The sequence below is a fragment of the Aulonocara stuartgranti genome (genome assembly GCF_965226115.1).
Source record: "Aulonocara stuartgranti genome assembly, chromosome: 17".
Lineage (NCBI taxonomy): Eukaryota > Metazoa > Chordata > Actinopteri > Cichliformes > Cichlidae > Aulonocara > Aulonocara stuartgranti.
This window is the reverse complement of record NC_138953.1, coordinates 22,814,891-22,829,927: the sequence shown is the minus strand read 5'-3', so window position 1 is coordinate 22,829,927 and position 15,037 is coordinate 22,814,891.

Genomic DNA, 15,037 nt, shown 5'->3' with positions numbered 1-15,037 from the left:
GCTGTGGTTGAGAGCTGTCTTTTCTGTCTGCCTCTGTGCTGTGTGATCTTTGACACATGCTCACACACCCCCACCCACTCACCTACCCACCACAACCACATCTAGTAACGCCCACCTTTTTTTTTTATTTTATTTTATTTTTTTCACCCAGCATTCACAGGAACAGCTCTTAGGTCAGTTGAGCACAAACAGGAAGTGAAGGAATAAACAGCAGCAATGGAGGAACAAATCAAATGGCAGGGTCAGACAGGCCACTATGCGCGGGGCACCATGGGCTCAAGTGGCTTTTGTGTCATCCGACAAATACATAAACACATCGCGACCGACATGCAACAAAAAAACATCTGTCGTACACTGAGCGAGAAGGACCCAACAGGAAGAAGCATCGTTTCAGGCATTTTTCTTGCATCCTAATAATGACTAATAATTAAGTCAGATAACAAATACAGGCTGATATTAATTTAAGCTGAGAAATACTGTATATTCCAATCATATACATATAACAATACCACATAATAATATATATAAAATAGCCACATGGCTGTGTACAACACCCTTTAAAGAAAAAAAGTTAATGAACACTTCTAAACATTGAGTTAACCTCACTGAATGTATCACCTCTAGTAGTGAGAAATGATTAAAGCGTTAAGCAGGAGTGGAAAAGAGGAACTACTGTATGTGTTTGTTTCAACCTCTGAACCGCAGAGTGGATAAAGTTCCCTTCATCTTTAATATCATTTTGCCCGTCAGTTTATTAAGTGATCAGTTTTGCTCGTGACATTTCCACAGCTCGCACTCAAAGTAGAGTTTTAGGGCTGTTAGTGCGACTGCATGACAGTGGCCTGTGTAAGGAAGCAGGAAGGAGAGAAAAGAAGATAACGAGCTGATATTAATATGAAAGATTGCAATGCAGGGCTGCAGAGCTCAGTAATACACTGTAGTGGGTGATTAGTGTTGTTAAAGCTGGGAAGTTATCACCATATGCTCTGTACATGCAATCCAAGACATGATGCATATATGATTTATTCCATTCATCCAATGAGTATGACTTTGGACGCCATCAAGTTTTCAATTGAAGAATTTCCTGCATGTTATCCCCCTTCATTTTTCTTTACCATCATTAACCTTCCAGTAATCTACAAGCGGCATCTTCTTCACATCAACGCAGCTACAGTGGTTAGAGTCACGTCAGTTCTCTTTGCTTGCATGATGTTTTATTCTGTGTATGCAGAGCAGTTCGTGACACGTTGGCTTTAATGAAATCCGCAATGAAAAAGTACATCTGCCGTATCTTCCATCTCAGAATGCACATCAAATTTTTTTTAAATAAGTACGTAAACGCAGCAGAACAGGCAAAAGATTAAAAAGAATGTTAAGTATTTGTTTTTTATTTTTTTTAGCTACAATGATCCCATTTAAAAACTGATAATCATGAAAATGATGGGAATATGGAAAAAAAAGCAGTAAGTTCTAAAGGATCACATTTGAATCAAGAATTTAGGAAAGACTTGTGAAGAAACTCTGGTGAAAATGGTGAAAGTGACGTGTTTCCACAGTGAGCCTGGACAGCCGTGTTTATAGTACCTGACTTACACATTTAAGCAGAAAAAAATACTAAATGTAAATGTGGTAAAACAAGGAGAATCTTTGCCTTTCAGCATCATTTTTACCCTTTAAAGCCCTCCAAAAACGTACAAGAAAACAAAGCAAAAGAGATCGCGCTGATGCTAATTTGTTACAATCTGCGATAATAACAGGATGCAGGAGTTTAAAAAAAAAAGACACCCACATCAAGCTCAGATGAGAGAAAAAAAGAAATTAATTTATTTTTAGTTTTATTATGCCACAAGTTAACCAGATAGTCTTACAGCGAACTTCTGCACGTAATCGGCCTCTCAAGGTTTGATCCTTTCGCATGCAAAGCACTGAAATGTCGTCTTTGGCTCGAAACCTCTAAACAACTCTAAAGATCTAACTACCCCTAAACTGTGCACTGTTGCAAACCATTTCCAGTATCGAAATATATTTGCACAAGTGGAATGCCTGCTTCCCGGCAGAAAAGGCCATACAGGAGTCAGGTATTTGGCATCATTTGTTTCTGAGCTGCTGTGACCAATCAGGAGATTTGCTCCTGTGTTTTAATAGTGAGGTCAAGGGGGCATGTGGAATGAGAACAGAAATAGTGAGTGTATGCGTGTGTGTATAGAGGGATTGAGGAGAGCTTTGCCTTGTGGTGGGACCTCATGGCCTCTGGCTGACCTTTTCCCCGCTGGTGTCTGGCTGTGGACGTCTGCCAAGGGTGACTGGAGGTGCTGCAACTGGCTCAGGTGAGGATGAGGCACTCTCTGTGATCCCGTGTCCTCTTCCCTCCGTCATCATCGTCATCCCCGTCACAAACCACTTATTTCTGTCCGTCTCTCCTTCTGTCTGTCTCTCTTCCTGCATCTGCCTCTCGTCTTTCAGGTGAGGATGATGACAGATTTGTGGGTGTAATTGGCTCTTAGGAATAGTCCATCTTCATCCACGCTGCACCGCTGTCACCCTCAGCAGAGGTCAGGTCAAATTTGGGGTCGCTAAGAATTTGATGGCTTTGAAAACCACTCTTCTTCCAAAAAGATGCAACATTTCCTGCTTGGAATTAATATGTGAAAAGGCAATACCCATTCAATAGCAGGGGGTATTCAAATAAACTCTGAATATTTTAAGTAAAGACTGAATGAGAGAAAAAAAACATCAGAATTTCCCCCCAATGCTAAAAATGATCACACAACAGGAAGCAGAAACCTTTTTGTACAGGATGTGTTGATTGTTCCCTCACACCTTTCTTTACATTACATATGGTTTATGTGCAAAACGTTTCATGTCTTGGTTTAGGTGTGTTCTAGTTTCTCAGCACATACAAACGCAGTGTTGTATTAGTAATACTGGTTTGAAAGTGGGACCAATCTGTGTCAGTGTGGTCTCATGTGGGGGAACAGGTTGTGTATTGTGGGCTAATGGTTCTGTTACTGTCTCACAGCTCAAACCAATACCTGTTTAACAGTGTATAGTATTTTTTTTCTTAGCTACATATTTTGAGGCCTGGATGAAGAACACCCCCCCCCCCCCCCCAAAAAAAAAAAAAAAAAGAAAAAAGAAAAAAAGAAAACAACAAAAATAAGCGTGGGTTCGGCTTAATGGTTATCCACATCCCATACCACACGCTCTACAGTGTGTCATGTAACATTAAAATTTGGCACTGGTACGAAGAGACAGACAACACTGTCTAATGACACCTTTTCCCTAAGAGTGATACTGAAATGCTTTATAGCAGGGTAATCAATGCAAACTCTCTCTCTGTGTAGCCAAAATGTTCAAAACCACTCAAATCTAGAGACGTTCTCTAGATTTTAGAGAACCATGCTTGTGACTATACCTTGTGGCCATCTGGCTTTGATAAAAGTTTTGAACAAGCTGACCAAATCTGCGATGTGTATGCTATCATATAATGTAGAATGACATGACTTTGCCCTCAATTAAACTAGCAGCAAGAGACTACCTTCAATCAAACACTAAAGTCAGCTCCATTAGGCACATGTTCCTCCTTTAGCTATCTCACTATCAAAGGGATTGTTACACAGTCAGAAACTTTTCTGACACCACTATGACTAAGAAAACAGTCATTGGTTTCTACAGTCATTGGACACAACAGATACAACTATCATCTACATACCCCCAGTATGAACTCACAGCAGTTGCTTAGCTTATGAGCACCTCTGAAAGCCTAGAGTTAGCATGCTATAGTTTATTTACTGCAAAAAAAATTGAAGTCTCTTGGTACTTTCTGGCAGTTTTGGTGTACCACTAGGCTAGCTACCCAAGCTATGCTACCCAAACACTAGCTATAGCTTCATCTTCTTGGACAGACTCTCAGCGATGAAGCAAGTGTTCCCTACTTTGTGCAACAAATCGAAAACAAACAACATAAACACAGAATACAGTTAGTACCATTTCTAGCTAACAGTGTATACGATCTAGTGTGTGTGGATTTAGCTGGTGTAGTGTCTGAAATTAAACACTGCAAGCTTTACGTGTAAAAAAAATGACACCTCGAGGTATACTAAACAATTCATATACAGTGAAGACGTAAGCGTAACGCACATAAACAGCAAAGAATACCATCTAACACAGAACAATGCCTGATAAAATATACCTATGCTACAAATATACCTATGCTAACACTGACAGTGCGGATGATGGTGCTCCTTCTTTTGCTATACTGTCAAGATGGTGGCATAGATGGTTAGTGCCAAGTATTAATGTTCCTGTCTGGCTGTCACCTACCACCTCCTAGATGACTACTCTAGTAGAGGTTAAACACTTGGGACCCCTCAAAGAAACCCAGTTATCTTAATCTCAAGAACTTCAGATGAAACTTTTGTTATTGAGGTTTTGTTGTGAATCACTGGAAAATAAGAACTACTCTGAGCCCAGATAAAAATGTTTCGACTTCATTTTTTTAATAACAACTGACAACTCTAATTTTAGGCCCCACAATGAGCTTATGGTGACACTGAGCTCATTTATTGTAGTCTGTTGTATCTGTGATCTCCTGCGATAGCACTTTGATATGACACACAATATAGAATGTCATCTAAAAATTATGATAGGATTTGTGTAAGTCATTTTTCTCAGAGTAAATGGCACCGGTTCTTATCCCCTTTCTTTGTTTTCGAAAGACCTCAAGCCCAAAACATGAGGGATGAGCTTCTGGAGCATTGTGGGAGTTCTCCCACTTGTTCGAGACCCCCTCGCCACTTTCAAAAGAGCAGCCTCGTGCTGTATTGTCTCCTTAACAATCGTAAATTTGAACCATAATCTCCCGTCACAACATGGCAGATAAAAGATAATTATCTCTTTTACTGAGGTACCCTGGGGCTTCTTGGACGGCCTAGCAGACAACATGCCTAAACCCCCATCCCCCACACACACCCACAGACAAACAGAGGCACTCACTCTCTCTTGCGTTTGCAACAGGCTATGGAGGCTGCTGCTATGTAGAGATACTTAAACAGATGAGAGTAAATCACTTTTTCCTTGAATGTGCGCACAAAAGCAGACAAACATAAAAAAATCACCCAAACCTTCCCTTTACCTCTGCATAAATTGACTTTGTGTAGCACAGATGTGAAAACGCGAGGTTTTTCCCCGGGGAGGCGGGGGGGCACAAAGTTCACAGGTTCACTTAGGGAGCACCTTTGAGGTAAAGGGGCACTCAGCCTGTGACAGACAAGAGTAAGAGGGAATGAGTGATGACTTGAGAGGGCTGAGAAAAACCTGAGGTGAAGTGTTTCAGCGAAATACTGAGGGATGTATGGCGGAGAGGGAAATGTTCAGTTATTTAAGAATAGTGTAAGGATGCATAAGTGAAATATGGAGGTGGAAAGATGAGCAAATTTGTCTTACAGCTGTGAAATGCACTATTTATTAGTAACCCTATGTGTAAGAAATCCTTTGGGACATAGTATAAATTCAAATAACCTGACCTGCCATTCACTGAAAGCATTGGATGAAATGAACTGTAATACTAGAAATCTTAACAGAAATCCCAAACAATCCTTTTGGTTTCAAAACTAATGCAGTTAGCCTCGTCACTTCTCACATGTCTAAAGGCTAAAAAGTTGAGCTAAAGCAACAGTGGTGAAGGTGTCCCTATCCCCATCTTCTTTGGAGGAGTTTCAAATATGCAAGGTAAACCTGTGGGTAAATATTGTGTAGGTTTTGTGTTTGAAAGGAAAATTAAAATAGAAATGAAGCTTAAGTTTTAAGTCAACAAGTTCCTATCAACATCAAACCGATTCAGATTAAAAACAGAGGAAACTACATGAGGTTGGGCTGTCAAACAAATAAAAAAATAAATTGTGCAGTCAAATTTTTTTCGCTTTATTTGTCATAGACTTTAACTCATCTCAGGGAAAACATCCTCTTTCTGTATTCCAGCACAAAAGGAACTGGTTTTGATGCATCATTTTTTTTTTGCTTTCATGCCAAGAGATGGGTCACAACAATGAGTCTCTATTGTCATGACAGTTAACTTAGCTCAGCGTAAAGGTTAGAAACGAAGCGCAACGGCTCATAAGCTCCATCTCTGAGGCTCACGCACTGGGGGGGAAAAAAAAACTGTGTCCTCTCGAGATGCTGACATAGAGGATTTTGTTTCTCAAGCAAGGCTCGACACTTTATTTATTTCACACTTTGGAGAAAGTGTAACCGTAAATTAAACAAAAAAGAAAGGTTAAAGTCTTTAATCCTTGCATTTTTAAATGCTTAATGAACAAAGAACAAGCATTAAAAGATTTTTCCCTCTGGAATATTAACTTTATTTCCATGATGTCAGCCTTTTCCATGAGGTCTCCTGCTGCAGCATTTCTAATGTGTTTCCAAGTATTCTGTATTCCTTCTACTTCATGGCTCTGAGGACATGTTTAACAGCTCCTGGTTGTCCCTGTATAACAGACCGCCTTTGCTCCCAGCCCCTAGGCCAAACTGAACATCACCTGTCACAAAAAAAAAACCCCTCTGTGGTAGGAGCACATTTGCATGGGCCTGCATCCACAAACTGTCACTGGGGTTTACCCAACCCTGTATGAAGCCTTCACTGCTCTTCACAGAGTACAAACACACAGCCAAATCACCTGAGCTGCGCAGCAACAGACTGATAGCTGACTGGCACCTCTTAGCCGCATCACAAATCCACAGAAAAGTAGAGCAGACAGGTGTTTGTATTCTGTTCATCTGGCTGCAGTGCCAGAGGACGTGCATTAGCTAAGCTGTGTTTGATGACACGATCTTGGCACCGTGTGCACAGGTCTGTTTGAAGAGTGCGCGTTGAATAGCACTCCGTTTATATCTGGGCCAAGTCACGCATTAATCACCTTTTAATAAACTGGGTAAGAAGTTGATATCTTAGGACAGATGCTGCTGAGTTATATCTGGAGTTACTGTTTTGGGGATTACATTTACTATTAATTTATTCTAATTTAAGAGTTTTTAGAGTTTCAAGAGATTATATATTTCTCTATGATTACAAACACATGAATAAAACTTCACTAGAGTACAATACAATTTAGAAAAAGACTTCATCTTGCCAAGGAACATATCCTACACACAAGAGAATTTCTGTACTCTGCACATTTGTGTTGCATACAGTACTTTTTGCATAGTGTGTTTTTATCTGACTTGCTAATGTAGCACACAAGAGGCCCCACTGTTAACTAGAGAAATTAGTAGAGAAAGATTTTGAAGTTCTGGATGAGAAATGGGTTCACAAGTGACTGAAAAACCAGACATTCTGTGGACTGACTCAGGAAATGCTTCAGCCAAGCACGACCCACTACCAAACAAAGTACTTTCAATATTGAGAACATATCTGAAGGTCACATCTCCTTCTGTGGCCTACATGTCAGCAAACATGTAGGGCACGTTGTAAGGTAAAGACAATACAGACACAGCCCCAACAATCAGATGGACTCCTGTGCACAGGCACTGTGGAAAGGAAAAACTCCCTTTTAACAGGAAGAAGCCTCCAACAGAACCAGGCTCATGGAGGGGCAGCCATCTGCCACAACTGACTGTTGGTGAGGAGAGTGAGACAGGATAAAAACACACTGTGGAAGAGAGCAAGAGATTAACAATAAACAACAATTAAATGCAGGGTGATATAAACACAATGTAAGTGAAACAATCAAAAAGGAAAGTGTGAAGCCTAATCTTAAAAGCAGAGAGAGTGGCTGCATCCTGAATCCAAACCGGGACCTGGTTCCACAGAAGAGGAACCTGAAAGCTGAAGGCTAAGCCCACTACTACTGAACCAGCAGTCTAGGTTAGAGACGAAGCATAATGGCTCATAGGCGCCACCTCTGAAGCTAGCACACTCTAATATGCTAGCTTAGCCAAAATACTCATTTTTGACAGCATCAGTTAAGCCAGTCCATAAAGTCAAACTCAGCTGATACTCATCGATGCCCCTTGTTGGTAAATCTCATGTCGGGACTTGCATTTAAGCTTCTTTAACTACTTTGCAACCCAACTCTTCACCGCTGTGTCTCATCTAATCAGTGTCATATCTGTCGGCATTGGGGTCCTGCTGTTCTGTTCTGGCTTTCCATGTGGGCACGTAGAAAGCCAGATGCAGGGAGCTCCCATATTAGAGCTTTACTGCCAAATATAGATTACCGCAGGAAGTTTCTAAAAGTGCAGTGGCCCTGACTGAAATGCTATAATATCCCAAGGGGAGTACAAATGTATGTACAAATTTTCATAGCATTCCATCTGATTTAAGAAATATACTGGTAACCACATATATAAGCCTCAGAGAACTCAGTTTGTTGGGTCCTCTGGGCACCAGTAATTTACAGAGTAAAAGATAGTGGAGACCAGAATAACTAAAGGCCTCTGTTACTGTGGTGACAGTGGACACCTTCCAAATTTCAGGAGCCAGTTTGAACTCTTTAGCCAGATAAACCTGTGTTTTTTTTACTCAGGGTTCTGCCTCAGGACCCCTGCTGCGTCAATGAAGTGGTCTGACTGAAATGAATGTATGGTAGTACCCTGCAATCCAGTGCTTCCAGTGAACTCTTTAAAGTGCTCATATTTAAAGATGCTGCATACTGGTACAGGTGACTGGCTACTGGCAGATTTAGCACAAAATCCCAGTTTCACAGTTAACCTTAAAACCCATCGCAAGTCCAACTCTAACTACAACCAGGGAGTGTGTGTGTGTGATCATGCATGTCTGCACCGACAACAGTTAGAGTAACAAAGAGACTGCTGTGTCGGTCAACTGTCCAGAGCCCAGGGCTGTTTACACATGCCATTGTCTCCCGTGGGCCAATCAGACAAGCCTTATTAGGTAAATAATTCTGCTGTGGCCAATCGCTGGCAAGCATACTGGGATCTGGGCTGGTTATCTGCAGCACCCCAGGAAGTGGGAAAAGTGATGAGGGAAATGACAAAACACATTAGTGCAACCTCATATCTCCTCCCCTCTGACTATCTACCTCATATCTCATTAGAGGCTTAATTCATGTGGCCGCCTCTGTTCTGATTGGGTAGTCGATATCTCCCTGCTCGCTCATTGTCTGTGGCCGATGGATTTCATAGAGAGGTTTGAGCATCACTGATAATAAATTAAACTATCTGGAGTAGTGTGAACATCCCCAGTTTTGCAGAAGTCCAGACCAACATAGAGGAATGTTTAGCTTGGGGATTTTTTTAGTTTAGCACAATGCACCCAAAGTGCCAAACTTTGTATTTGCATAAAGTATTTGCATGTGTTGTAGGAAACTTCCAATATGTGGATTTTCCAAGTTGGCTGATAAACATCGCTGCACTTACAAGCTTTTTTTTTCTCCTTTTTTGGTCAGAAAACTAAAATCTAAACGACAACAGATAAACAAATGCTTGTCCTGCAGCTTAACACACCAATTTAATCTTCATCATGCTGCTTAGTCCTGGTGCAAACGTGTAATTAAAGTGTGTATTTGACTGATTTCTTCTACTGATCAACCTGAAACTTGATTTTGAGCTCGGTTATAAGAGAAATGGCTTTAAATGCAAAACTACTTAAAATATATCAGATTTATCAGGTAATATTGGTGCTTATAAGCAACTGAAAACTAGAAAATGTGTATTTCTCAATAGAATCTAAACTGAATCAATTATTTATTAAAATAAAATGTTATTAAGGTTTTTCTGATGGACAAAACTACTTTTTATAAACAGTATCTCGTGCACAAGTGGCAAAGCGCACAGCTGGAAAAATAAGCCCCTCGCCGATATGCCAAAGACTGTGCTTCCTCTAATGGTCACTTCAGACAGTTTTGACCTCTTCAGCTAATTTTACCTCTCAGGACAGCTGCTGAATATTTTGAACCTGATTGTAAAAAATCATGTAGTCATCTATTATTAGGACTTTGGCCTGCTGAAGTAAGAGCTGGTGCTAACTAGGTCACGGGATGTGTGTTAGGCTTCAGGTCTGTTAATTTAAGTCTCTGCTGTATCTGTGGTGTTGATGCCTTTTGTCTTCAATCGTGTGAGGTTTGCTGTGAGCCTAGGGGTACAAACAGCCTCTCCCAAAGGTCAGTGAAATTTGAACATTTTATTAGTTTGTTACTTACTCACTTTTAACAGCAATCTCTGTCTGTCAAACAGGTGACTGCTAAAACTGTTGATAAACTGTAGCAATACAGTCTGTTGATGCAGTGTGCTAACCAAACTAGCCAGGGCCAGTTGATAAATCAGTACTCCATCATCTCATGCAAATGTGACAACTCATCATTCCAAAATAACCAAGACAAGAACGACTACAATGCTAATGTTTAGCCTTTACAATAGGAGCCCGATAAAGAGTAACGTTCTGACACATAGGCCTTTCTACCGTCATTAACTGCAAAACGACAAAACCAAAGCTCTCAGTTCATCATACTTGATAAACCACTGTGACACAATAAGGAAATTTGTTTTATTTCCTGCTGATCAACCAAGCAGATCTGTCATGGTTAGGATGATCAGATACCAGAAGTTACTAAAGCTCTTCAGAGTTTGCTGCCTTATTTACTTACCAATATGCTGAAGAAAAACCATTCTGCATAGCAAGTGCAAAAAGTCTGCTCAGAAGAATGAAATGGGGAAAGAACTACATAATATGTATTAGACCTATCCACAACGATGTCTGAGCCAGCTTGGTGTCTCACACTGCTCTTGTATCAAAGATTTGATACGCTGCATAGTGCGCTGTGTAAGCAGCATTTTTCAATATGCTGAGTTAGTGCAAAGAGGAGCATCTGAAACTAAAACTGTGATCTCCAATAAATTATTGGTGTTAAAACCCCCAAATTAATAAACAACTGACAAAAGTGCAAACACAAAGTTTCCGGTGGGATTTGATTTGAGATCTTTCTCAGCAAATATTCTCAAAATGGACAAGAATGCAATAAAGCAAGAACTTTTCCCCCCTTTATTTCATCTGCTGTGCATGGATTGCAGTGCTCAAAGAATGGTACCAAGTCACTCTATAATTAGATGGTACTCAACTCACACTGGCACTACAATTGGGCATTAGTTACATTTTAACTATCAGATTTGTGCACCAGTTAGTGGTTAATGCAGAGTTGTATTTATGAGCTGATGTAATACTTAGAGGCAATGCCAAAGCAGCAAAAAAAAAGGGGAAAAAAAGATAACATGTGCCTGTCTGAAACTTGCAGCTGCAGATCATCTCACTGATGCAATCTGAGCCTCTTACACAGCCACAATCGTGCGGTGAGCAACCATGTTTCTTGTAATGCTCGATGCAAGAGGGAGGAGTTTCAGCTTCCTTGCCTGAACTTGTCTCCCTGCCCTTTCCAGTGTCCCGTGTTCCCCAATCCTTCCAGGCCCCTCTCTGCTCCCACTGCCACCCCACCTCCCTCCGGGAGCCCTGGGAGTGTTTGTACTGGAGGCAGCCAGCGGAGACGGCTGGTGTTTTCATAGCAAAATCTCTTTCCTGAGGTAATGTTGGCCTAAGTTGACCAATGCAGCACACAGCCCGGTGGCAGCTCTGGTAAGAGGTCATGGATTGTCTGTGATCACATAACCATGGAGCTTTGCAGTTTAATGTTTTGCCCGATATATTTGCGCTAGGACTTGATTTTACAAGCACAGCGGCTCAAGAGTATTCACTGTCTGGGAGTGCATGCCAAGACGAAGCTAATATGGGCCCACAACAGATCAGGAGCGGGAATGAAAACAATTACAGAAAGCTTAGTTAAATATAGTTTTTTTTTTTTTTTTTTTTGCATTGTCTCATTTCATTATGAGAAAGAAAAGATTAATTAGGTCTCTAATGTTGATTCCAATATAATTCATATATAATATATGACCAATTTGCCAATATTAAGAAACCTTGACAAAATAATTTATGGATAAATACTTGAGCAGATTCTTTGGCCTCCCAAAGTGCATTGTTGCCTGAAGCAGCCTCTGCTGTTTCAGTCAGGACGTGTCAGACCCACCTTTAACTTTGGCAAGCACAGCAGGTTGTGCTAGCATTATAAACTTTAAAAGCTCGCGGGTGCTGATGAGAAGACTCAGAAACAGCAAGACAGAGGGCAAAGAGAGAAAGATTTTATTCACAAAAAGAGGTTTCAGCTTTCAGAACTTTTGTTTGACACAAGAAATTTTACATCTTATGAGATAAAACAGTGTACCTGTCCTATGTCATATATGACAGAGCAGGTTCTCATTCTATAGATTCAAACACAGCTGTTCTGCTTGGGCTGATATCACAGAGATATGCACAAATGCGTCATTTGGCACTGTTTTCATGATGCACCAGTAATATTGGAAGCCAAGTGAAAAAGTCTGCATTTGCCGGTTGGGAGGGTAGTGGTGGAGGATGTCACAAGTTTATCAGCAAGCACCCAGTGGTTTGTGTTCTGTTTGGAAATTTGTTTCAGTTTGTCTCCACTTGTGAATCTTTTTTTTTTTTTTTTTTTTTTTTTAATCTCCATTTGCTTTTTATACTCCTTGGTTAGGCGTTAGCATGAAAAACCACTCAGTTAAGTTAAAGGAAACCTTGTGGTTATGGGTTAATATATGCTTGTTTGCAATGTTGAGTCAGAACTGTTTAACACCCTCAGTAGGAGAAGGGACTGTTTACATAGCCGTTATTATTATAAAGATCCCAATGGACTGTAATGCTTTAACAACACCATATTTTAACATAAATATGTCAGTGCATTGGTCTGATGAGGGTACTCTTGAAGTAATGCAAATATGGGCTATATAAATAAAAAAAGCAACAAAGGATTATAAAGGCATAAGGAAACATCTTTGTTTTACAAAACATTTTTGAAGAGTTCAACCTCCAGCTGTCAGAAATTAGCTGTATAATATATATATAATATATATTTATACATATTCACTTATATATAAATATTTGATAACATTGGAGTTTTTCAAGACAAAATGAAACAGAAATTCTATGTGTCACCAGACAGAGTAACCTGCAGTAGCAACACATCAATGTTAGGCTTCAGTTGGGACTTAAAACTCACTCACACCTGCCATCTTCAAGTCAGAAGAGAAAAATATACATTCCCCGATCCTTTGTAGAGTCGTTGCTGGGTAAGATCTGTCTCAGTGGAGGTGCTGCCTCAACCATTAGACGACCCCTTATGAGCAAGCACTTGGTGACAGTGGGAAGAAAAAAAAACTCCTTTTGAACAGAAAGAAACCTTCAGCAGAACCAGGCTCTGCAGCCAAGGCTGCTGGTGAATTCGGGGTCACCTGATTTAGTCCCAACTATATGCTTTATTAAAAAGGAAAGTTTTAAGGCTGATTTTAAAAGTAGAGATAGTGTCTGTCTCCCAATTTCAAACTGGGACCTGGTTCAACAGAAGAGGGGCCTGAAAGCTGAAGGCTCTGCCTCCCGTTCTACTGTTAAAAACTCTAGGAACCACAAGTAAGCCTGCAGTCTGAGAGTGACGTGCTCTTTTGGGATGATGCGGTACTATAAGGTCATTAAGATAAGATGGGGCCTGATTATTTAAGACCTTGTATGTGAGGAGAAGCAGTTTAAAATAAATTGTGGATTTAACAGGGACACTCAGTACTCAGTACTTTTGCTGCAGCATTCTGGATCAACTGAAGGCTTTTCAGGAAACTTTTGGAACAAGTGGATAATAATAAATTGCAGTAGTCCAGCCTAAAAGTACAAAAATGCATGAACAAGTTTTTCAGCATCACTCTGAGACAAAATGTTTCTAATTTTAGAGATACTCTGTAAACCCAAGAATGCAATTCTACATATTTGTTTAATATGCTCGTTGAAGGGCATAACCTGGTCAAAAATACTACCAGATTCCAAGGTAATGCCATTTACTTTGGCTTTGTAAAACACTTTGATCTGCTTCTGCGTAAAGTCCAGTTCACCATTAACTTTTTATAATTATTTGAACAGTACGTATCTGGTTAGACACCATGTTTCTAACCACTGCTGGTTACTAGTGAATTACTGACGGGACTCCAGATCTGCGTCACTGGGACCTTAGAAGTAAATTTGGAAGCATTTGGAAAATACACCAACACATGTACACATTTCCCCCATGTTACACACACTTAAATACACACTCACATACCAATGCTGGTGGACCTGAGATTGGTGAAAATTGCGCACTCAAACTGCTTACTCAAAGAGCACATGTGGAAAAACAAAAACTCAGTTTTAGCATAAATGACCTGGCATCTTGTGAGCTGCAAATGACCAAATCAATGATTTAAATCAGTGATGTGAATGCATGCTACATACATTCACACAGCCGCAAGACTGAGTCACCAATTACGGCTTGTACAGCTCAATCTGCTGCAAGACTTTCATTTCAAAACAAACTTTTTTTGTCCATAATCTCACGTTTGAAGAGCCTGGGATAGTGAAGAAATGTAGGGAAGGATGGATTGTGACTGTGTAGTTGTGTTCATTGTGGACTCTAATTTTCTTAAGTGCCGTCTAAACGGTGGAGAAGAGATAAGAATGCCGTTAATAGAGCTTGACCTCTAGTGACAGTCTCACAAAGCAGGCAGACAAAGAGACAACCATAACTTCTTGTGCCCTGAATGTATCTCCTCAAGTTTAAACAGAACTGAAAGCGTGATCTCACTTGGAGTTACTAAAAACACACACACACACAGACACACACACCTACACACCTACACACACACACACACACACACACACACACACACACAAACACACACACACACACACACACACACACACACACACACACACACACACACACACAAACCCTTTTGAAGTCATTAGGAAATTAGATTGTAGGTGACTTGATGCTCTCAGGTTCTCATGCCTTTGATGATTCACCGAGTTACCTTGGTGTTGCTTACTGAGTTTAGAGAAACGTTTCCATCAGGGCCTTACTCACCTACTTACCTAATATTATACGGGTGGGTGTGGTTTATACTGTAATAGAAAGATAAACATTTCATCTCGCTTGTGCTC